General features: G+C 35.4%; 1 protein-coding gene and 1 long non-coding RNA gene across 2 annotated transcripts in view; one reads left to right on the forward strand and one right to left on the reverse strand.

The window, feature by feature from the left end:
- LOC118765099 overlaps positions 1-2,843 on the forward strand; it is a 5,213-nt gene extending 2,370 nt beyond the window's left edge. Inside the window, exon 2 of the long non-coding RNA XR_005000948.1 lies at positions 2,654-2,843. This is a non-coding gene — a long non-coding RNA (uncharacterized LOC118765099). The remainder of the gene's footprint in view (positions 1-2,653) is intronic.
- LOC115216355 (pikachurin) overlaps positions 1-24,940 on the reverse strand; it is a 700,561-nt gene that overhangs the window by 603,161 nt on the left and 72,460 nt on the right. The gene's annotated exons all lie outside the window — the stretch shown is intronic.

A 24,940-nucleotide genomic window follows, 5' to 3' on the forward strand; every position in this document is an offset into this window, starting at 1 on the left:
CCACTGCCCTAACCACTAGGCCATTGCGCCTCCACATATACATATATACACATACACATACATATATATATATACACATACATATATATACATACATACGCATATATACACATACATACATATAGATACATGCCTATACATATATATATATATATATACATACATACATATACATACACATACATACATATATATGGGGCACACATGTGCATGTGTGTGATGATGATGATGATGTATATGTGTCATCATATTTGTAAAATACACACACACGCACATGAATGTTTGTAAGCTGATATGCAAACAATACATGTTTGTGTGTATGTATATATATATATATATATATATATATATATATATATATATCTGTATGCATATCTCTGTCTATGCGTTTGATTATTTTTATTTATCCCATGTGTCTGTCCATATGCAAATTACATGCCTGAATAAAATATGAGCTAGAAAAAAATTTTCCATATATGAGTGAAATTACACATATATCTTTACATACACAGAGGACTATTTGAGTGCATAAGCATGCAAAGAGTTGTGTGTCTAAATATATAAAGCAGTGTTATGATCTTGTGTAGTCTTTATATAATGCCAAACCCAAAATATAAAAACAGACAGGTCTTAGCTGTATTTATAAAAGATATTAATCTAGAATGTATGAAAATGTCACAGGTGTATTTGTCAGTCTATCTTCACCAACAAAGAATTCTATGCCCTCCACATATTCTTATATTCTGATTGTCATTTGTTGTAGATGATAATTTTTACTTCATTTTAGCGTATTTTCCTTTCAATTTTCAGAATTTAATCCATTTTCTCTCTCTCTCTCTCTCTCCCATCGCACTTACTCTCAATTATACTCAAAGCAAGTGACTTCTATTTTCAATGATATAAGTGGTCTTTAATTGTTCATGAATATAAGTGGGTTTTAATAATTAATGATGTCACTCACATAATTTTTCTAATTAAATAAATGGCTTCATTTGTTTTGTTGCTATTTTTTCAATTTTTATTGATATAAGTGACTTCAAATATTTTTTTAATGCTATAAAATTATTCACTCTCATATTTTTGCCTGAATAATTGATATTAATTTAGATTTGTATAAATTAATTAAGATATCATCTAGATTTAGAAAAACAGTTTTAAAAATCCATTTTTTAACCATCCATGTAAATATCTCTTCATAAAACCAATTTTTAATTTTCTACAGTCATCTTCCATGACTTATTTATATTTCGCTATTCTCATATTTTCTTCTTTTTCTTAATTTTCACTTCTTCATATTCTTTTCTTCCACAATCTTCATCTTCATCCGATTTATTTATTTTCCCAATTATATTTTCCTTCATCATTTCTCTTTTAGCTTTTACTTGTTTCAGTCATTAAACTGCGACCATGCTGGGGCACTACCTGAAAGAATTTTTAGTCAAATGCATCGACCACAGCATTTATTCGTCTTTTAAGCTAGTCACTTATTCTGTCGCTCTCATTTGATGAACTGTTAAGTTATGAAGATGTTAATTGTCAAGCAGTGGTGGGGGACAAACACAAACAAAGCCACACACACACATGAATAGTAATATTTTTTTATAAGCTTAAAACTTATAAGCGATCACCATGTATTGGCAAGAATAAATAGTCTAATATTGAGGCATATAAGCTCTTGATGGAAAAAAAGTAGGGTGTGCTGTCCTGTGCATATGACAAAACCTAGCTTTTTTCCTTGAAGGGCTTATAAGCCCCAATATTAAACTATTTATCTTAGTCAATGCATGGTGATCACTTATAAGCTTTAAGCTTATAAAAAATATCATTATCATTTACAGAAGTGTCGAATTCAGCACCATATGTCAAATAATCACATATATATATAGGTAGGTACATAGAGTTAGCGGTTAAAGTAACTGCCTAAGGGATAAGAATATCTGTTATTACTACTATGTTAACCCTGGGTGTTAGTCAATTTGTTAATCAAAAGTCTTCTCCATTTTCTGCTCATTTTATATATATATATATATATATATATATATATATATATATATATATATATGCATATATGTAACAGGTTTCTTTCAGCTTCCCTCTTTCAAATCCACTCACAAGGCTTCGGTTGGCCTGAGGCTCTAGTAGTAGACATTTATCCAATGTGACATGCAGTGAAACTGAACCTAAAATCATGTGGTTGGGAAGCAAGCTTCTTACCACCCAGTCACATCTTCCACATTATTCTTCTATTTCATTTTCCAAAATGTTCTTCTCCTTCCATAATACTCTTCCACCATAATCTTCCATTACTTCCTCCTCCTCCGCCTCATCCAATATCAACACTTCCTCCACCCTTCCTCTTCCCCTCACCCTATATCTCTTCCACAAATGAATAGCTGTTTGCTTTACTTTCTCTTCTTTCACAATGCTATCAATCCCTGCTAAAAACCACTCTTGATAAATAAAAAAAAATGCAGGTAGTTCATCTTTTATTATATTTTTACCTTGCTTTTTCAATTTGATGAAATAAAAAAAACAAAAAAAAACAACAAACAAAACCAACTCAAATTCAAAGTGTAACTTCTAGAACATATCCATAAAATAAACACACACATATATATATATATATATATTTTTTTTTGTTATTTCAATACAGTTAGAAGCAATAAACAAGTTACAAAGGTGCAAAGTCTCCAATATTACCGATTTGGTATTTACTGTTAATATAAAAACCATGAACACTGATGGTCGAAGACATGATGATAAGAGTTTTATGAAAAGCTACATGAAACTTACAGATGATTATGAGAGAAAAAAAATCTTTCCAATAAAACTTTTTAGAAATTCTTTACTTTTTGTGTGTATGGATTTATATATATATATATATACATATATATATATATATGCATAATATATATATATATATATATATATATAATATATATATATATATATGCATAATATATATATATATTATATATATATATATATATATATATATATATATATATATATATTATATATATATATATATATCTATATATATATATATGTATAATATAAATATGCTATATATTATGTATGTATATATTATACTTGATATATATATATGACATATATTTATGTAAAATATATACATATATATACGCATACATATGTGTGTGTATGTATGTGTGTGTGTGTGTAGGCATATGTATGTATTTATGCATAGTTTCTTTTATAGTATTTTTAGTTTTGTTATATATTTATATTGTTTATTTTTTTAGTATTTTCATGGCTGCTAATCATGGTCACACAGATAAGGTCAACAAGTATGTGTGTGTACAAATATATGTTACATACTTATATGCATATATGCATGTATATATATATACATATGCACAGGTACACACATATATATCTACATATATTTGTATATATAGATGTATGTATGCATGTAGATATGGTGCATATATATATATACTTAACATACACATTATACATACATTTATTTATAAATATATTTTATATCTTATGTATGCGTGTGTATATATATATGTGCATATTATATCAATAATAGATAAAAATATTTACCTATGTATTCATATTCATTTATTATTCATAAATACATACATACACACACATGTGTATATATATATATATATATATATATATATATATATATATGAGTAAAAGTAATAAATGTTTACACACATCTTTATGTTTATTATTATTCATATATATACATACACACACACACACACACACACACAGATGTACATGTTATACTGAATTATACATAAAATAGTACTCAGAGAAAATCAAAACTCTATCGTAGACTTTGCCTTGCAGAGAATATATATATATATATATATATATATATATATATAATACCTATGTGTGGGTGGCAGGTATGTTTGTGTGTGTTTGGGGTATATATCGTAAGGTAGAAAAAACAAATTTCTAAGCCAGGTAAGTAAGTGAAAAGATATCAAAATAAATATCCAGAAATATCCGTAAGAAAACATATTTTCAGAGACTTTTTTTTTTATTACCTGCACAAATATATATTTCTATACACTAACACGCACAAAGATTTTCACCTGTGTGTGTGACTATGTGTGTGTTTTTATACATGTAAGTATGTATGCACATATATACAATATATATGTGTATACGCACATATAAATATGCATATATACATACAAACATTCACACAAGTATACATTCACACACACACATAACATATATGTTTATGCATATAATAATAATAATAATAATAATGATATAATAATAATAATAATAATAATAATGATAATAATAATAATAATAATAATAATAATAATAATAATAATATAATGATAATAATAATAATAAAAATAATAATAATGATAATAATAATAATAATAATAATAATAATAATAATAATAATAATAATAATAGTTATAGTAGTTTCAAATTATGTCAGCAATTTTGCAAGGGCGGATGAATCAGTTATATCAACCCCAGTGTTCAACTGGTACTTATTTTATCGAACCCGACCTCGGTGGAATTTGAACTCAGAACATAGCGATGGGCAAAATACCACTAAGCATTTTGGCTGGCATGCTAACGTTTCTGGCAAATAATAATGATAACATTAATAAAGTAGTATAGTGGTAAGTATCCCCGCCTGTCACGTGGGATTCCGGGGTTCGATTTCCCGCCGGGGAGGTGAGTTATTAACGATGGTGCATCAGCATGGCCGCAGCTCTGAGCTGAAACAAAAAGAAAAAAAGGAAAGAATGGTGGCAGAGGACTAATTAGTATAGATCACTGTATAAGGAGTGAAAGGAGAACGCTTGCAGAGCCTTTGATAAATAGTGATAAAGACCTGCTGCACTATGCCGTGAAAGACATGGGTGTAAATGCAGATGAAATGATGGGCAAAGAAGAATTTAATCAAAGAGCTGAGGAGAAGAGAAAATACCTTCTTGAAATGAGAATGCATGGACAGTTTGAAAGGAATAGACAGGATGTTAAGGATAATACAGCATCGTGGGTATGGCTTGAGCGAAGTGATTTGAAGCATACCACCAAAAGTCTGATCATTGCTGCACAAGACCAGGCTCTCGCTACCAATTCAGTGAAGTATAACATCTATAAAACTTCTGACACCCAGAAATGCAGACTGTGGAAAGAGTGTGGAAAATGTGACCCACTTTGTAAGTGGATGTGAGAGCCTTGCACAAAAAGAATAAAAGTGCCACCATGATAAAGTGTGTGTGTATATCTTCATTGGCTCTTATGCCGTAAATGCCAATATGAAGTAACAGAGAACTGGTATGAGCATGTATCAAGTAAATTTATGCAGGAGGATGGAAAAATAATGATACTCTGAGACTATGATTTTCAGACGGATCATGTAATCAAACACCGTCGGCCGGATATTGTCATATTGAAAAAGAGAGACAAATACTGTCAGATCACTGATGTAGCCAGACCAAATGACATGAATGTTGTGAGAGAAGAGGTTGAAAAAAATCACCAAGTATTCCGAATTGAAAGTGGAAATAGCAAGACTATGGAATGCGAGAGGGTAATGTAAAAGTGATACCAGTGGTGATTGGAACATTGGGATCAATCCCATTGAAACTTCAAAACTTCTTAAGGCAACTGGAAATCCTATGCAAGATGTCTTGCAAAAAGAAGCCTTATTGGGCAGAGTGCACATCTTAAGGTAAGTATTACCTGTCTGAGGTCCTTGTTGTGACTTGACCGATGACTAAAAACTCTGGTGCATTTTTACCTACACTGTGTTACGAAGGAATAATAATAATAATAATAATAATAATAATAATAATAATAATAATAATAATGATAATAATTAAAATAGAAGAATGTGAAGCATGTGAAGAATAAAGGTTGTGCCTATAGTAATTGGTGCATTGGGAACAGTAAACCAAGAGAGAGACAAATGGCTAAAGGATATTGAATGCCTGGTAGAGCTCCTACGGAAAGTTTAGGAACAGCAAAGTTTAGAGACAGAAAATTAGGGACAGCAGGAATTATCAAGGAGGGTTCTAAACACTTGAAAGACTGTTGGAAAACTTCCTACCAGGAATAAGACCAAACCTGAGCCAAACCAAAATAATAATAATAATAATAGTAATAATAATAATAATGGATTCAAACTTTGGCACAAATCTAGCATTTGAGAGGAAAGGCTAACTCAATTAGATCGACCCCAGTCCACAACTGGTACTTAGTTTATTGACCTTGGAAGAATTAAAGGCAAAGTCACTCTTAGTAGAATTTGAACTCAAAGTGTAATGATGGATGAAATGCTGCTAAGCATTTTGCCCGGCATGCTAATGATTCTGCCAGCCTGCTACATTGTCTCAGTTGTTGTTTGTTCCTTGTCGAGCCACACCTGGCTCATAAGGGCCGGTTTTCCGGTTTCCTTGGCGTATAGGTTCCCCACCTGGACAGGACGCCAGGTGAGCTGCTAGATGCAGGAGGAAAGAGTGAAAGAAAGTTGTGGCGAAAGAGTCAGCAGAAGTTCGCCATTACCTTCTGCCGGAGTCAGGTGGCACCTAGGTGTTTCGCTCATAAACACACACATCGCCCAGTCTGAGATTTGAACCCACGATCCTTCGACTGCGAGTCCGCTGCTCTAACCACTAGGCCATGTGCCTCCACACATTGTCTCAGTGTGAAAGACGGGCTACAGAATATATTTTGCTATTCCCTGATGCAGTACCAGGCAGTGGCTTTCATGGCTTCTGATTTTAACTGATTAGAAGTGTTATCATGTACATTGTTTTGTTTTGGTATAAAAGATGGGCTACAACAAATATTCTGCTCAGAACCACAGATTTGCTTGTCACTTGTTTGACCTTAACTACTTGAGCAAGTCCCTTAGTGGCTGACAATATCTGCATGAGCAGAAGTAGTAGGGGAGTATCATAGCCATGTGTTGAGAGGGATTCTTGGGGTTTGGATAATTCACCTTTGGAAACATGGGTGTTTCGTTCAACACCTCTAAACAAACCTTATTCAGGGACCGTTTGAGCAGGACGGGCTGAAAAGATTATCTTTTATCTTTTGCTTGTTTCAGTCACTGGACTATGGCCATGCTGGAGCACTGCCTTGAAAAATTTTTAGTCGAATGAATCAACCCGAGTGCTTGTTTTTTATAAACCTGGTACTTATTCTATTGGTCCCTTTCACTGAACTGTTAAGTTACAGGGATGTAAACAGACCAACACTGGTTGTCAGGCAGTGGTAGGGAACTATCACAGGCTCAAATACACGTGTGCACATGCACACACACACGTGCACACAAATACAATGGGCTTCTTACAATTTCCATCGACCAAATCTACTCAGAAAGCTTTGGTCAACATAAGGCTATAGTAGAAGACACTTGCCCAAGGTGCCACACAGCAGGATTGAACTCTGAACCCAGAACCATGTGGTTGGGAAGCAAACTGCTTCCCACACAACCAGGTCTGTACCTTCTACATGAATAGCATAAAGAGAGAAGCAGAATCGGATAAATGGAGGTTATGTAGTATGGAAGGTGAGACCATGACCCATATTGTAAATATTTGTAAAATGGTTGCACAGTGAGTCTATGAAAAACATCATCACAAACGTTTTATGTTTGCACAGAGGTTTTATGCAAAAAAAAAAAAAAAATAGAGAGAGAAATGTATGGTTGAGAAGTAGACCAGAAGTAATACTGACAAATAACTGATAGAGACAAACAAAATGAATCGGTGAAACGTAATACAGGATTTTAATATCCACACATATAGAGAGATAAGAGAATTGCTGACTGGATATTTCTGTGGTTGGGAAATAGGTAAAGAAATATTAAATGATAAATGTAGGCATTCCAGGTGAACCCATGGTATTTAACAAATATTATGAGTATATAAACTATTTGTTGCTTTGAATGGAAATTTGAAAAATGCAGAACAGAGTCTGAAGTTGAGCCAACAGTAGCTTATCTGATGGCATATAAAACATGTGTCCAGAAAAATTCGTAGTAAAACATTTTGCTTTATAGAAACATTCAGCATTAGACATTTCACTGTATGGACAATGATAAAGTGCATTGTAGTAGTATTTTTTAAAATATGAAAAAACTAGTGATAAAAGGATTTTAAAAAGTGTTAAATAGACAAGTCTTTATTCAATATCAAGCATTAAAAAAAAAATGAAATAATTTAAAATTAAACTTCTCACAGGGTTTGTTCCTATGGCAAAAATGTTTGTGGTAAAGTTCCCTATAACCTTAACACATAATTTTTTTTTTCTAGCAAAATGTCTTTAAAAGAATCACTGCAGCTCCAGTATGCAAAGTTGGGCATCTCATAAACTAATTTGGTTTCTGATGCTCACTTGCTTTTCTAAAAATGTACATCTGAAATCAGGGTGTGTTTAGCATACCCATCGGTCTTCTATGCCATCTAATACAGCTGGTCTCATGGAGCTGGTATCTCTCCCAGAAGAAATCCCCATAAAAGGGAGAAATAAAAAAAATAGCAGAGATTCCAAAATAATCAGATTTCTACTCCTAAGTTTGTATTTTCGTCATGAAGACTATTCCAGAAAACTTTAAGAAGAGGGCACAGAAGGAAAGAATTCTAACCTTAATAAATGCTTTAGGTTTTAGCAGATATATTTAACCCTTTAGCATTTAGATTATGCTGCCAAATGTAATGCTTATTTATCCATATTATCTTGAATTAATTATGCATTGTCTCATGGCTCTGAGATTTCAATAATGTGATTGCTTATTTTTAGAATGTAAGAGGCTGGATTTGACTGATTTGATCATAAAACAGGTAGAATATTTGGGCCAGGTAGGACTAGTTTAAATGCTAAAGGGTTAATGTTTTGCTAACCAATTAATATCTCCACTAACTGTAACAAAGCAAGAATTATTATCCATCAAACCCCTGATAGTAATGCACAAATGAACATATATTTGGAGATATGTTGTGCTTGAGAAGTCTTGTTGAGTCAATTGAAATCATAATTGTGCCAATGCTGCCTGAATGGCACCCATGCTGGTGGCTTGTAAAAAACACCTTTTAAGTGTGGTTGATGTCAGTGCCTCCTGATTGGCCCCCATGCCGGTGGAATGTAAAAGTCACCCACTACGCTCTCAGAGTGGCTAGCGTTAGGAAGGAAGGGCATCCAGCTGAAAAAACTTTGCCAAATCAGATTGGAGCCTTGAGCAGCCTCCTGGCTTGCCAGTCCTCAGTCAAATCATCCAACTTATGCCAGAATGGAAAGTGGATATCAAATGATGATGATGATGATGAAGAAGCTGGATTTGACTGATTTAAACATAGAACAGGTAAAATATTTGGGCCTGATATGGTTAACTTAAATAGTAAAAGGGTTAATGTTTTGCTAACCATTTAATATCCATTAATTGTAACAAAGCAAGAATTATTATCCATGAATCACCGATATACATTCTTAGAGTAACCAATAATTGAATACGCATAAATATACACACACGCACACACATATACACATCACTGAAAAAGCACATATATTCACAAACACATACATCTCGTATATATACTTACAAAGAATTATATTCAATTGCACTTTGTGTCAAAATATGTACAACCTTTCCACAAGACAACTTCAACCAAGTCTGCAAAGGATGATGGCTGATACACAGACATGAGTCGAACACACACACACAGACATGTGTCCATGTGCACGTACACACACACACACACAATGTGATAGTGCTGCTGATGATCATAGTGAATGCCATCATGGGATTTTTTATATTATTGTGATATTGATGATGATGACGATGATGATAATGGTTATGCTGAGAATGATGTAAAAATGTTTGAATTTAACTGATAGAAAAATTGAATAACATTAAAGATTTGCTCAGTGAAGCGTGAACATTTTATTAAGTCAAAAATGAAAGAAACTGGGTAATTACTAAATATATATGTATGTATATATATATATATTATATATATATATATAATATATATATACATACATATATATATATACATACATATATATATATACATACATATATATATATACATACATATATATATATATATATATATATATATATATACATATATATATATATATACATACATATATATATATACACACACACACACACACATATATATATATATATATATATACACATACACACATCTGTATGTACATATATACATACATACATACATGTACATATCTGTATATCAGTGTGTGTATATGTATGTATATATATATATACACGTGTATAAATATGGTCATCCATGATAGACATATGTTATATATATATATTTATACACACACACACATATATATATATGTGTGTGTGTATGTGTCTATATATATATATATATATATACACATGTGTGTGTGTAAATCTGCAAACATGTGTGTATTTCTGAGTTTATAAAAATATGCATATGGCTATATTGGGCTAAACACATATTCGTGTGTGTATGTGTGTGTATGTGTGAGTGCATGTGTAGCAGTAGTGTGTGTGTATGTAGCAGTGGTGCATAGATATGAATGTATCAATTATGTGTACCATAACTTAGCCACCAAATTTCATATATTTTAAATTTAATTCCATTTACCTTTTGAGCAATTTCTTTATAACTTCCTTACATTAGTAAACATTAGTAAGTATATGTTTGTATTTGTAGTCATTTGTTTGTGTGTGTGTGTGTGTGTGTATGAAGTGTACAGCTTTTTAATTTCAATTTAATTTCATATGCTTGTGCTAGTGCCACATAAAAAGCACCTGTTCTGGTGCCACATAAAAAGCATTCATGCTGGTGGCACATATGAAGCACCTGTGCTGGTACCAACTTGTAAGCACCCTGTACACTCTGTAAAATGCTTGGTATTAGGAAGCACATCCAGCTATAGAAATTATGCCAAAACAGACCAGGTTTGCTAGCTCCTGTCGAACCATCCAACCAATGCCAACGTGGAAAATGGATACTAAAAGGTGATGATTATGTCTTAAACATGAACACACACACACACACATTTTAGTCAAATAAAAGTTAAGCTTACACAATGACCCCATCTGACATGTATATCCTTTTAGATATTTATGTAGAGAGGTACTGCTCATTTCAAATTTTAACCCTATCGTTACTGTATTTATTTTGAGATGCTCTATTTCCTTCAATTAATTTTAAACATAACAAAGAATTTAGTAAAATAACTTAATTATCATTCAGCTAGTGTTAGGAACATAAATTGTGACTAAGGTTTGGTGGAAGATTTTAATTCAAAACTTTTGAAAACAAGACATTTGTACTCAGAGCCAGAGACGATTTCTGCTGGGTTGGTATCAAAAGGGTTCAGAATTGTTTCTCTATTATATATTTTAACACTTTTGTTACCATATTTCTGTTGAGATGCTCTATGTTTCTTTCAATTAATTTTAAATGTAACAAAGAATTTAGTAAAATAACTTAGTTATCATTCAGCTAGTGTTAGGAAAAATAAATTGTGACCAAGGTTTGGTGGAAGATTTTAATTCAAAACTTGAAAACAAGACATTTGTACTCAGAGCCAGAGCTGGTTTCAGCCAGGTTGGTATCGAAAGGGTTAAGAATTGTTTCCCTCTCATATATTTTAACCTTTTTGTTACCATATTTCTGTTGAGATGCTACCAAGACCTCACACGAGTAAAAAAGAGAGAGTCAGAGACAGACAGACAGAGAGAAACAAGGAAAATATCCCTTGCATTTGGAAACTATGGAAATATTTTTTAAAAAACATTTCATTTAAGTTTTCCACAATTTAATTGTTTTTCATGCTTTGCTATAAGTTGAAAAAGTCGCAAAGACTGAAACCAGTACTAAAATGTTCTTCTTGATAAAATTATTTTAGCATTTTTTACCTTGTCTTATTTTCCTTATACATATCAACTCGTGCGTTCCTTTTCAACCTTCTACATATATATACCGGAGTAAACACATAAATGTGAAACAAGGTGGAAGAAAGAGTACTCAAATACCAGGGGGAGAGTAATATGCTTTATCTAAAAGCAGCAGAAAATTCAACAAAACCTGTTACTCTGAGTTTCACATTCCCGTGAATGTGAAACTCAGAGTAACAGGTTTTGTTGAATTTTCTGCTGCTTTTAAATAAGTATATATATAGGAAGGGCATCCAGCCGTAGAAACACTGCCAGATCTGACTAGGCCTGTTGAAGCCTTCTGGCTTCACAGACCCCAGTTGAACCGTCCAACCCATGCTAGCATGGAAAACGGATGCTAAACGATGATGATGATGATGATGATATACACATGCATATATAGAGCATATATAGTACTGTTTGCTACTGGTGACAGTGCTAAAAGCGACTATACATAGAATTTTAACCTACATCTCAGTTTGGAGGAAACAAAAAAAATATATAAATAACAGAATAAAATAAAAATGATAAATAGCCGATACCAACTCCTGTAATTCACACTGATTCAAAACGAAGAGCAAACAGAGCCTCCCCCATCGCACAGACATGCGATTAGCACATTCCCAATTATGTACACATTGCCAGAACATAAAATTTCGGAAAGACTTCATATCAAATAAAAAGAGAGGAATAGATTTACCTTTGTGAAAGGAAAACGTGTGGCCTAACAATGTGTAAGCAGGGTTTTATGTTCTCAGCCAAATAAATGATTTATGCGAACCAGTTTCGAGTTTCGAGTTTCGGTTGACATTAGTCTATTTACCTTGCTAGCCGACTCCACCCCACCTGACTTAATACAAAATTATACTTTGCTATTTCCTATTTCCTCTGTAAACTTCTGCCATTGTCCCTTCGTAGCAATGGGAATCATAATTACCTGGAGTAGGGGTGAAGGTGGTGATGGTGGTGGTGGTGGTGGTTGTGGTGGTAGTGGTCGTGATGGTATTGGTGATGGTTGTGGTGGTTGTGGTGATGGTGGTGGTGGTTGTGGTGATGGTAGTAGTGGTGGTTGTGGTGATGGTGGTGGTGGTTGTGGTGATGGTAGTAGTGGTTGTGGTGGTGGTGGTGGTGGTTGTGGTGGTAGTGGTCGTGGTGGTGGTGATGGTGGTGGTGATGGTTGTGGTGGTTGTGGTGATGATGGTGGTGGTGGTTGTGGTGATGGTGGTGGTGGTGGTTGTAGTGGTGGTGGTGGTTGTGGTGATGGTAATGGTGGTTGTGGTGGTGGTGGTGGTGGTTGTGGTGGTGGTGGTGGTTGTGGTGATGGTGGTGGTGATGGTGGTGGTGGTGGTGATGATGGTGGTGGTGGTGGTGATGCTGCTGCTGCTGGTGGTGGTGATGGTGGTACTGGTGACATTGGTGACAATAAGAAGTGGTGGTGGTAGTGGTGGTACCAATATAATGGTGGGAATTTGAGTAAAAATGCATTTCAGATCAGAAGACATTTTGAGAGACATTTATTTGTTGTTGGGAGTAAATTTGTTACACATGGCTGCTCGTTAAATTGTATCATGTTTATATATGTGTGGCTAATGAGCAGGTGTAAATGAAGTTATAGACATGTTTACATAGAGCTATTATCATCAACTCCATCTGGATATGTTACTCTCTCAAAAGGATTAAATTCTGTAATGTCAACAATAACCGCACCTAACAAAACCAACAATGAGAAAGCCTGTTAACCCAGACAAAAATGACACAGGTACATTTAGGGTTAATTACAGGTACGGTCAGGTAGTAAATTAGCCAAGTTGACTGAATAGTAGAGAATAAGATAGCTTGCTATATTTGCTTAGTAGTAAGGTGGTGAGCCGGCAGAAATGTTAGCACACCGGGTGAAATGGTTAGCGGTATTTCGTCTGTCTTAACGTTCTGAGTTCAAATTCCGCCGTGGTCGACTTTGCCTTTCATCCTTTCAGGTTCGATAAATTAAGTTCCAGTTGCATATTGAGGTCAATCTAATCTTCTGGTCCCCACCCCAAAATTTCAGGCCTTGTGCCAAGAGGAGAAAAGAATAATTTAGAATTCTGAGGCGGTGAATTGGCAGAAACGTTAGCACACTGGGCGAAATACTCAACGGTATTTTATCCGTCCTTATGTTCTGAGTTCAAACTCCACCAAGGTCAACTTTGCGTTTCATCTTTTCGAGGTTGATAAATTAAGTATTAATGAGCCAGGGGATTTGTCTAGGAGTTAAGTCCCTTGGTTAGGTATGTTGTGATGCCAGCAAGAAGCTTGTTGTGTGTCTATATATATATATAATATATATATATACATATATATATAGACACACAATAAGCTTCCATCTAGAAGATTCACTTATAAGGCATTGGTGGTCATCCTGTGGCTATAGTAGAAAACACTTCCAACACAGTGACATTGACCCTGAAACTATAAGATTGCAAAACAAGTGCCTTAACCACACAGCCATCCCATGTCTCATGTGCTGATAAAAATGAAAATGAGGAGTGTGAAAATATGTGGCACATACACTGTGTGCGTGCGTGCGTGCGTGTGTGTGATTATGTAAATTTGATGACAGCAGATGCATGGAGCTGTTGTTGCATATTAAAATGAAGAACGCCACAATTAGCAGATCGACAGAATGATGTAAATCTTGCAGTTTAGCAAACTGTTATCATAACATGAAGTGCATCAATGAAGGGAACTTCACAGCTGTTTGATAATCCACATAGGTGCAGGTGTGGCTGTGCTGTAAGAAGCTTGCTTCCCAAACCACAGGGTTCCAGGTTCAGTCCTACTGTGTGGCACCTTGAGCAAGCATTTTCTACTATAGACTTGCATTGACTAAAGCCTTGTGAGTGGATTTGATAGACGGAGACTGAAAGAAGCTTACCATACAGATGTGTGTGCCTTTGAGTCTTTGTTTGCCTCCCTCCACTGTTTGACAACCGGTGTTTGTATATTTACATCCCCATAACTTAGCAGTCCAGCCAAAGGAACTATAGAATAAGTGCTAGACTTTAAAATCAAACTGGGATCAATTCATGCAGCCCAAAATTCTCAAGGTGGTACTCCAGCATGGCCACAGTCTAATGACTAATACAAGTAAAGACAACAGATGAAAGATATATACATATACACAGGCGCAGGTGTGGCTGTGTGTTAAGAAGCTTGCTTCCCAACCACAAGGCAAGTGTCTTCTATTATAGCCTTGAGCCAACCAAAGCCTCGTGGGTGGATTTGGTGAATGGAAACTGAAAGAAGCCCATCGTAAATATATATGCTTGTGTGTTTGTGTTTGTCCCCCACCCCTACCATCACTTGATAACTGATGTTGGTGTGTTTACATCCCCATAACTTAACAGTTCAGCTTAAGAGACTGATAGAATATGTACTAGGCTTACAAAGAATAAGTTCTGAGGGGCAATTCTTTCAACTAAAGGCTAGTGCTCCAGCATGGTCACAGTCAAATGACTGAAACCAGTAAAAGAATACATATATATATATATATATATATATATATATATATATATATGTGTGTGTACACATATGCACACACACGTATATATATGTAGTTATGTGAGTGTATCAGTGTTCATCTCTCCAACCCACTGTTTGTAAATTAGTGTAGGTTTGTTTATGTCCTTGTAACCTTAGCAGTTCAGCAAATAACGATTGGGAGAATCTGCTCAACTAAATACCCTTCGAGGCTGTCTGTGCCCCAGCATGGCCGCTGTCCAATGACTAGAACAGGTAAAGTGTAAACAGATGAAATTTTGTATACAGGTGAACTATTTGTCTACTCGTATTTTATGCCATTACCAAACATGCTAGAAACAGCAACCAAATATCAATCCCGTTGAACTCCAGAGAAGGTCATAGTTGGAATGCTATTGATGAATGATCTATTCAATCAACACTGACCTGGAGCTAAATGACAACAACAGCAACACAGTACCAATCACATGATGGTACAAATTAACCACCTAATCCAGATTAATCTAACAATTTTCCTGATTTGAAGCTTTAACAGGATTAAAGGTCACCGGTAAGAGGAGATAACAGAAGTGGTTGACTTATGATTGTTTTAGCTATCACTGTTAATTAATTAATTACTTAGTTAATTAACCATAAGAGAGTTTCATAGTATCACAGCAAGCAGTAAAGCTTCATGCGAGATTAGCTTGAGTCAGGTGGTTTCTGAAAGGATTCCTCTTTTTTTTTTTATACTTTTATTTGTTTCAGTTATTGGACTGTGGCTATGCTGGAGCACTGCCTCACAAGGCTGGTTGAATATATCTAACCTGATATTAATTCTATTGGTCTCTTTTGCTGAACTGCTTATTTACAGGAATGTAAACAAACTAACACTGGCTGACAAGCAAACAGAAGACTAACACAATAAAGACACACACACACACACACACACACACACGTATATATAGATTTTTTTTGTTTTATTTGTTTCAGTCATTTGACTGCGGCCATGCTGGAGGACCACCCTTTACTCAATGTAATTCACCACAAGGCTTATTCTTTCTAAGCCCAGTACTTATCCTGTCGGTCTCCTTTGCCAAATCGCTAAGTTACAGGGACGTAAACACACCAACATCAGTTGTCAAGCAATGGTGGAGGGACAAACACAGACACACAAACACACACACACACACATATACATGACAGGTTTTTTTCAGTTTCCATCTACCAAATCCACTCACAAGGCTTTGGTCAGCCCAAGGCAATTGTAGAAGACACTTGCCCAAGGTGCCATGCAGTAGGACTGAACCCAGAACCATGTGGCTGGTAAGCAAGCTACTTAATATACATATATATATATAAATATATATGCATATACATACATGCATACATACATATAGACATATATATTTATATATATATATATATAGACATGAAAGGATTCCATCCAGTTTCCATCTACAAAATTCGATTGGTTAGACAATCAGTTAGTCTGGGGCGATAGTAGAATAAGTCACTTCCTCAGGGTGCTGTGCAGTAGGATTGAACCCCCAAACCACATGGTCACAAAATGAGCTTCTTAACCACAAAACCACGACCATTCCTGATTCTGTTTTTAATTCATTTACATCAGTAGTTTCCCTGGAAAAGGCATGAATGCCTCATCTTCCTTTTCTCCGACGACTAACAACATTCTCTGACACTATAGCTTGCAGAGAAACAATTACCTCAGTAATTAATATTAATGGCGGACACCATAGAGAAGAGGTTAGATAGTTAATCAATGCTTTGGACACATGTGGGAATGCTAACCTGGCGTGTTTGGCATGAGCTGATGTTAAAGTACGTGTCATGCATACACATGTACGTATATTCACACACACACACACATTCATGCACAACATATATATACACAGCTACCTACCAAGCTTCTTGCATATGCATATACATATACAAACACCAAATACCACACATGTCAGGTCAGCTTCTTTTGCACACACCGTACACACACACACATGCATAACTACAGCTTTATACACATACAAATATACGCATACATACATACATACATACATACATACATACATACATACATACATACATACATACATACATACATACATTCACATATATATATACTTAACTACAACTTTCAGCACACGCAAACATACAGCTACATACATTCATATATGCAGAGACGGGTATGCACGCCCACAAACACACACACACACATGCTTAACTACAGCTTTATACACATACAAATATATGCATACATACATTCACATATGCAGACAGATACATATATATACACACACACTTAACTACAACTTTAGGCACACACGATCATATAGATACATACATTCACATATGCAAACACGCACACACACACACACAGACACATACATACACACATAACTACAGGTTTATACACATACAAATATATGCATACATACATACATACATACATACATACATACATACATTCACATATGCAGACAGACAGACACACACATACACACTGAACTAGAACTATAAGCACACACAAACATATACATACATACATTCACATATGCAGACACAAACACACACGCATATACATATATACACATATGCCAACAGATAGAAACACACTCACACACACACAACTACAGCTTCATACATACACAAATGTACATATGGTAGCTGCGTAGTAAGAAGCCTGCTTCCCAACCACATGGTTCCAGGTTCAGTCCCACTGCATGGTACCTTGGACAAATGTCTTGTACAATAGCATCAAGACTGCCAAACACTTGTGAGTGGATTTAGTAGACAGAAACTGAAAGAAGCCTGCTGTGTGTGTGTATATATATCATCATCATATATATATATATGTTTCTTTACTACCCACAAAGGGCTAAACATAGAGGGGACAAACAAGGACAGACAAACGGATTAAGTCGATTACATCGACCCCAGTGCGTAACTGGTACTTAATTTCGACCCCGAAAGGATGAAAGGCAAAGTCGACTCGGCGGAATTTGAACTCAGAACGCAACGACAGACGCAATACCGCTAAGCATTTCGCCCGGTGTGCTAACGTTTCTGCCAGCTCGCCGCCTTATATATATATATAGGTTCAGGCATAGCTGCAGCACAGGTGTGGCTGTGTGGTAAGAAACTTGCTTCCCGACCACATGGACTGGGTTCAGTCTTTGGGCAAGTGTCTTCTACTATAGCCTCAGTCTAATCAAGGCCTTGTGAGTGGATTTGGTAGATGGTAACTGAAAGAAACCTGTTGTATTTATATATCTATCTATCTATATATATATATATATATATATGTATGACTTATTTGTTTAAGTGTGTCTGAGTGTATTCTTCCACCATCACTTTACAACCTGTGTTGGTGTGTTTACCTCCTCGTAGACTTAGCAGTTCAACAAAAGAGACCGATAGAATACGTACTAGGCTTACAACGAATAAATCTGGGGGTTGCATGGATCAGAGTTCACTGTGGCAGATTGTGTGTGCGCGCACGCGCATGGATGTCCATCCTTGTCCCCCACCACAGCTTGGCAACAGGTGTTGGTTATTGCATGTCCCCATAAGCAAAACAGACCAATAATACACAAGGCTTAAAAAAAAAAATAACAATTACAGGAGTTCATTCATTTGACTTAAAATCCTTCAAGGTGGTGCCCCAGCGTGGCCTCAGTCTAATGACACTGAAACCAGTCAAAGGTAACAGGTAAAAAAAAATACCCACCTTCCTACCTATGATACTTCATACAAGCCTACCTCTCTACAAATATGCTCAATGCTTCAGACTTTAATAAAAAAAGAACTACCTGTTCAGTTTTACATACACACATACACACACAACTACCCCAGTTCTCAGATCTGAAGCAGACTACACACACACACACACACACACAACCATCACACAGCTATTCATGAAATAGAAGAGGGGTGGATAGGTGGAAGTTTCTCAGTGTTCCAAATCTATTGTTGTAAATACCTCAACCGCATCCCCCCCCACTTATTCCCCACCCTATGTCATTAATCTGATTACAATGGATTATCATGCTGTGCTTGGATTAACTGCAGATCTGCAGATACACTGTGGTAGATATTGTAGTAAATATATAAATTTATAAATTCACATACATATTCATACATACATACATACATACATACATACATACATACATACATACATACATACATACAAACATACATACATACATATATATATATACACACACACATGTATATAGAATACAGTTAGACATTATGTTACATATATATGTTTGTATACTAGTCTTTCTCTTTATATCTACATACATACACACATATATACACATATATATGTATATGCATACACACATATATATACATATGTATATAAATACATACACACATATATATGTATCTATATAAATACATACACATACATATATATATTACATTTTTGTATGAGAACAAAAAAAACTTCATGTGTCTAAGTGTGTGTGTTTGTATATATATATATATATATATATAGATAGATAGATAGATAGATAGATAGATAGATAGATAGATAGATAGGTGTGTATATGTATATGCCTATGTTTGTGTGTGTGAGTCAGTGAGCATTTGTTTTTATGTATGTGTAAGCGTTTTCCTTCATCTTACTGACCCATTTGCAAACCTACCTTCTTATTCACCTAGAAAAATAACACATTACTCACTCATGCCCCACTTATTGCATTCATCAACACTAATTAACACACTAACGAGAACCGTGTTACCATATTATACTTCCAATTCTAATAATGGTTTCAGATTTCAGTACAATGCCAGCAACTTCAGTGATGGGGGCTAGTCGATTACATCAACCCCAGTGCATAACTGTTACTTATTAAATACCCCCCGAAACAATAAAAACAAAGATGGCCTTGGTGGAACTTGAACTCAGAATGTTAAGCCGGATGAAAAGCAGCAAAGCATCTTGCCAAACGAGTCTGCCAACTTGCTGCCTTACTCTCAACTCTAATAATCCTTTCTATTACAGGGACAAATCTTGAAATTTTTGAGGAGGGGACTAGTCAATTACACTGACCCCAGTGCATAACTTGTACTTATTTTATTGACCCCGAAAGAACGAAAGGTAAAGTTGGTCTCAGTGGAATTTGAACTCGGAATGTAAACATGAGCAAAATGTCACTAAGCATTTTGGCCAGCATGCTACCAATTCTGCCAGTTCACAGCTTTATTTCCATTCTCTTTTAAACTCTTGGAATTTGAACTCAGAATGTGCAAATGGATGAAATGACCTTAAGCATTTTGCTCAGTGTGCTAATGACTCTGCCAGACTGCTGCCTTAATAATAATAATAATAATAATAATAATAATAATTAATTCTTTTTATTGGCCACAAGGGCTAATGTAAATCAAAACATTAAGGGACAACACAAGATGATATACAATGGGTTTTGAAAAAAAAAAACCGTGGAGTAAACATTTCATAAAAACAATAACAATATAACAAGTAAAAACTCCCAATAGGGGGAGGCACTTTGAAGGTTTACTCACAGAAAAAAGCCATAAAAGCCATGGGTGCCTGGTCAACAGGGCAAGAGCCCTTTCTAATAATAATAATAATAGCAATTATTTCTACTATACTCATTACTCTTTTACTCTCTCATTTACTTGTTTCAGTTGTTTGACTGCGGCCATGCTGGAGCACCGCCTTAAGTCGAGCAAATTGACCCCAGGACTTATCCTCAAAGGAAGCTTAATACTTGTTTTATCAGTCACTTTTGCCGAACTGCTAAGTTACAGGGACGTAAACACACCAGCATCGATTGTCAAGCGATGTTGAAGGGACAAACACAGACACACACACACATACAGTTTCCTTCTACTAAATCCACTCACAAGGCTTTGCTCGACCCGAAGCTATTGTAGAATAAACTTACCCAAGGTGCCACGCAGTGGGACTGAGCCCAGAACCATGTGGTTAGTAAGCAAGCTACTTACCACTCAGCCACTCCTGCGCCTATAGGCACAAAGCCTTGAAAATTTTTTGAGGAAGGAGGCTAGTCAATTATGTCAACTCCAACACATAACTGGTACTTATTTTATGGCCCCTGAAAGGATGAAAAGCAATGTCAATCTCAGTGGAATTTGAACTCAGAACTTAGTGGCAGACGAAATATCACTAAGCATTTCACCCGGCATGCTAATAATTCTGCCAGCTCACTGTCTTACCCTCAATTCTAATAACCCTGGTACAAAGCCTGATATTTTTGAGGAGGGGACTGGTCGATTACATCGACCTCAGAGCATAACTGGTAGTTATTTCATTGGCCTCACAAGGATGAAAGGCAAAGTTGACCTCAGCAAAATTTGAACTCAGAATGTAAAGACGGATGTAATGCCGCTAAATATTTTGTCAAGCATGCTAACAATTCTGCCAGCTCACAGCCTTATCCCTGATTCTAATAATGAGAGAACTTATTTGTGGCTAGAAATAGCAGTCTCCACTTAGGCTCATTGGAAAGTGTACACTATCACTCCAAATATATGGAAAAGCCTGTGTTGGAAGGCCTTTGTAGGTGTACTTCATCTGGTCTGACCCGGGGTTAAACCAGCACCTCATCAGTTATAATGACAAGGGTTCCGGTCAATCCGATCAACAGAACAGCTTGCTAGTGAAATTAATGTGCAAGTGGCAGAGTATTCCACAGACTCACGTACCCATAACCTTTTGTGGGCCGGTGGGGCCTCTTGGGACCCCAGAAAATTTTAAAAGTTATGCAAATTTACATTTTTTATTTAAATGATTTTATATCTTATGACTTTTATTGTCAATAGTTTATGTATGCACATACAAATGTTGAGTTTAAAATTTCCTGTCATATGGATGTTATAGCATAAAATATGGCCATCGGGGTCCAACAGGATGCCATTGGTTTTCTCTGAAATTATTTTTTCTGTTCTTTTTCAGATATTCTGATGACCTATAAATCAATTTTCTTTGTATTTGTACTGGTATGAATCGATATACCAAATAATTTTCTCTTATTTTATATTTAGTGCTATATGTATAGTTTTTAAAACTATAAAAAATGTTGATTTCTTTCAATAAAGGTTTCTTTCAGTCAATAAATTATATTTTAATTCCCTTCCATCAAACGATAATAATTACAAATATATACCAATAAAGAGCTAAATTTCTTGTTCTGTATCATGTCCTCACACATATATACAAGATTAAACAAATATTACTTTATGGATAGTGCAGAAATGTGCAAAAATGAAAGGAGATCCCAATGGCCATTTGTGTAATTCCAACCCTGTCAGCCCACGAAGGTTAACGTAATTCTCAGGGAGATTGGGTATGACAAAGAATGTGACAAGATTGGTTCTTTGAAATACAAGTCCTACTCATAAATTTCCAGCTGAGTGGACTGGAGCAATGTGAAATAAAGTGTCTTGCTCAAGGACACAACACACTACCGGGAATTGAACTCACAACTTTACAGTCATGAGCTCAACACCCTAACATGCCTTTAGCCTGGGTTAAACAACACCTGTATGAAGGCCAACAAAAAATAGCCATACAAAAAATAGCCATAACTCTTCATATTACCCTGTCAAATGTAAAGCTTATTTATTCACGTTGTCTTGAATTAATCAGGGATTATCTCAACTTCAAAATTTCAATAATACGATTATTTATTTTTAGAATGACATTGTAGGGTAGGTGTGAGAAGTTTGATCAGGCCAGTATGAACATAAAACAGGTAAAATATCTAGGCTGGATGTAGCCAGTTTAAATGCTTAGGGGTTAATTATGTGGACGGGCTCACTGCAGCTTCAACATGAGGACCTAACACCCTTTTTAGGACTTTGTGCATTTTAATGCACTTGGTACACACTGTAAAAAGATGATGTTAATAAGGGTAAGACATAGTTCTGACCATATCTAGGAGGGCAGTACCTCTAAATAAAACCTGTTTCAAAAACATGATCACCCATCCAAATCCATGCCAGCATAAAATCAAAATCTTAGTGAGGATCTAGAGGAAACCTTCAAAGCAATAGTTTTTAATTGGGGCCGATATAAGATTTGTTGGTGTCCACTCTAACAATATAGTAAATTGGGGACACACAGTAATATATTAGGGAGCCATGAAATATATTTGTTTTTGATGTAATCTATTGCAAGAGACAGCTTGGTTTCTTTCTGTAACATTTTACATCAGCCAACCTACACAAATTAAAGTGTGAATAACAAAATAGGAATTTTGAATGAATGATCTATATATAGTTTTTAAACATCAATTGGTTATGGGGAGCCACCAGAATAGAATAGTCGAAGGGTTCCAGATGTAGTAAAAATTGCAGACTGATAGCTGCAGAAATAAAAAAAAAAAAGAACTGACAGACCAGACAGCAATTTGTCCCTGTTTGTTTTTGTATCAACAATAAAGAAAGACTTCCAGAAGCACAACAGCTAAGCCTAGAGTGCCTGTAACAAGCATCATAACATCTGGCAATCATGTTTCGCTATGTCAACAAGGTTGGCCCTCTCCAGAGTAATGTGAAAAGCATTCTTGTCTATGGAGCAAAAGTAAGAACTTTGAAGGAGGACCTTGGTGGTGTGTACACCAGGTTTCATGAAGGCTCAGAACATATTATGGCCTAAGCACAAGACACGGATTCATGAGCATATTCCATATCCATCACTACTATTGGTAGGCATTGATGGTCATTACTGTTGTTGTGCTGAATGCCAGGTCAAACTGGATGTTACATTTTGGAAAATTCTGACTCCTAACAGAGAATGTAAACCAATCAACACTATTGATATTATTGGCAGAGGAATTTGACAAAACTATCAACAAAAGTAAAGAGGGAACAAAGATTCTCGACATGAAATGATAAAATGTATCTTGGTTACAGCCTCTTGATCTTGGAATTTTGTTGGAAATTCTAATGTGCTAGACAGTCCAGTGCCTTTCTACACATAAATCACAGAAATACTGATGTGATTGAACCATAGACATTTTGGTCAGTATGCCCACTTCCTATGTACCCTCACCAATCATGTCAGTCCTTTAACGGGAGCGTTTCCATGTGTGTCCAACTGACTAGTTAACAACCAAAAGCATGCTTAAACAAACAGCACCTTACCATCTTTTAAAAAAGGGTAAGCATTGGGTTAGGTAGTCTTAGATAAGAATATAATTCGGAAAAAGGCAGGATAGTCATATATGGAATACTTTTGACTCTAGGTCTTTGATGACTGCAAGAGCTGCATACAGGAGCTTCAACATAGCTTTATTTTGTCTTTATTCTCACTTCAAGATAACTCCCACGTGAAGCTCAATTGCTGAAGCTTCCAACCCATTTAGTCAAAGTATTGGTATCTTGTGATTGTATTGTCACAGCAGATGATGTTGCTGTTGTTGCTGAATCACCTGGGGAGTTAATTACTTTCAGTTCTCTGCTGTGTGATACTGTTGTCTCTGCCAGTACACTTGAAGCACTGAC

Source organism: Octopus sinensis, linkage group LG10, assembly GCF_006345805.1.
Source record: "Octopus sinensis linkage group LG10, ASM634580v1, whole genome shotgun sequence".
In the NCBI taxonomy this organism is placed as follows: domain Eukaryota; kingdom Metazoa; phylum Mollusca; class Cephalopoda; order Octopoda; family Octopodidae; genus Octopus; species Octopus sinensis.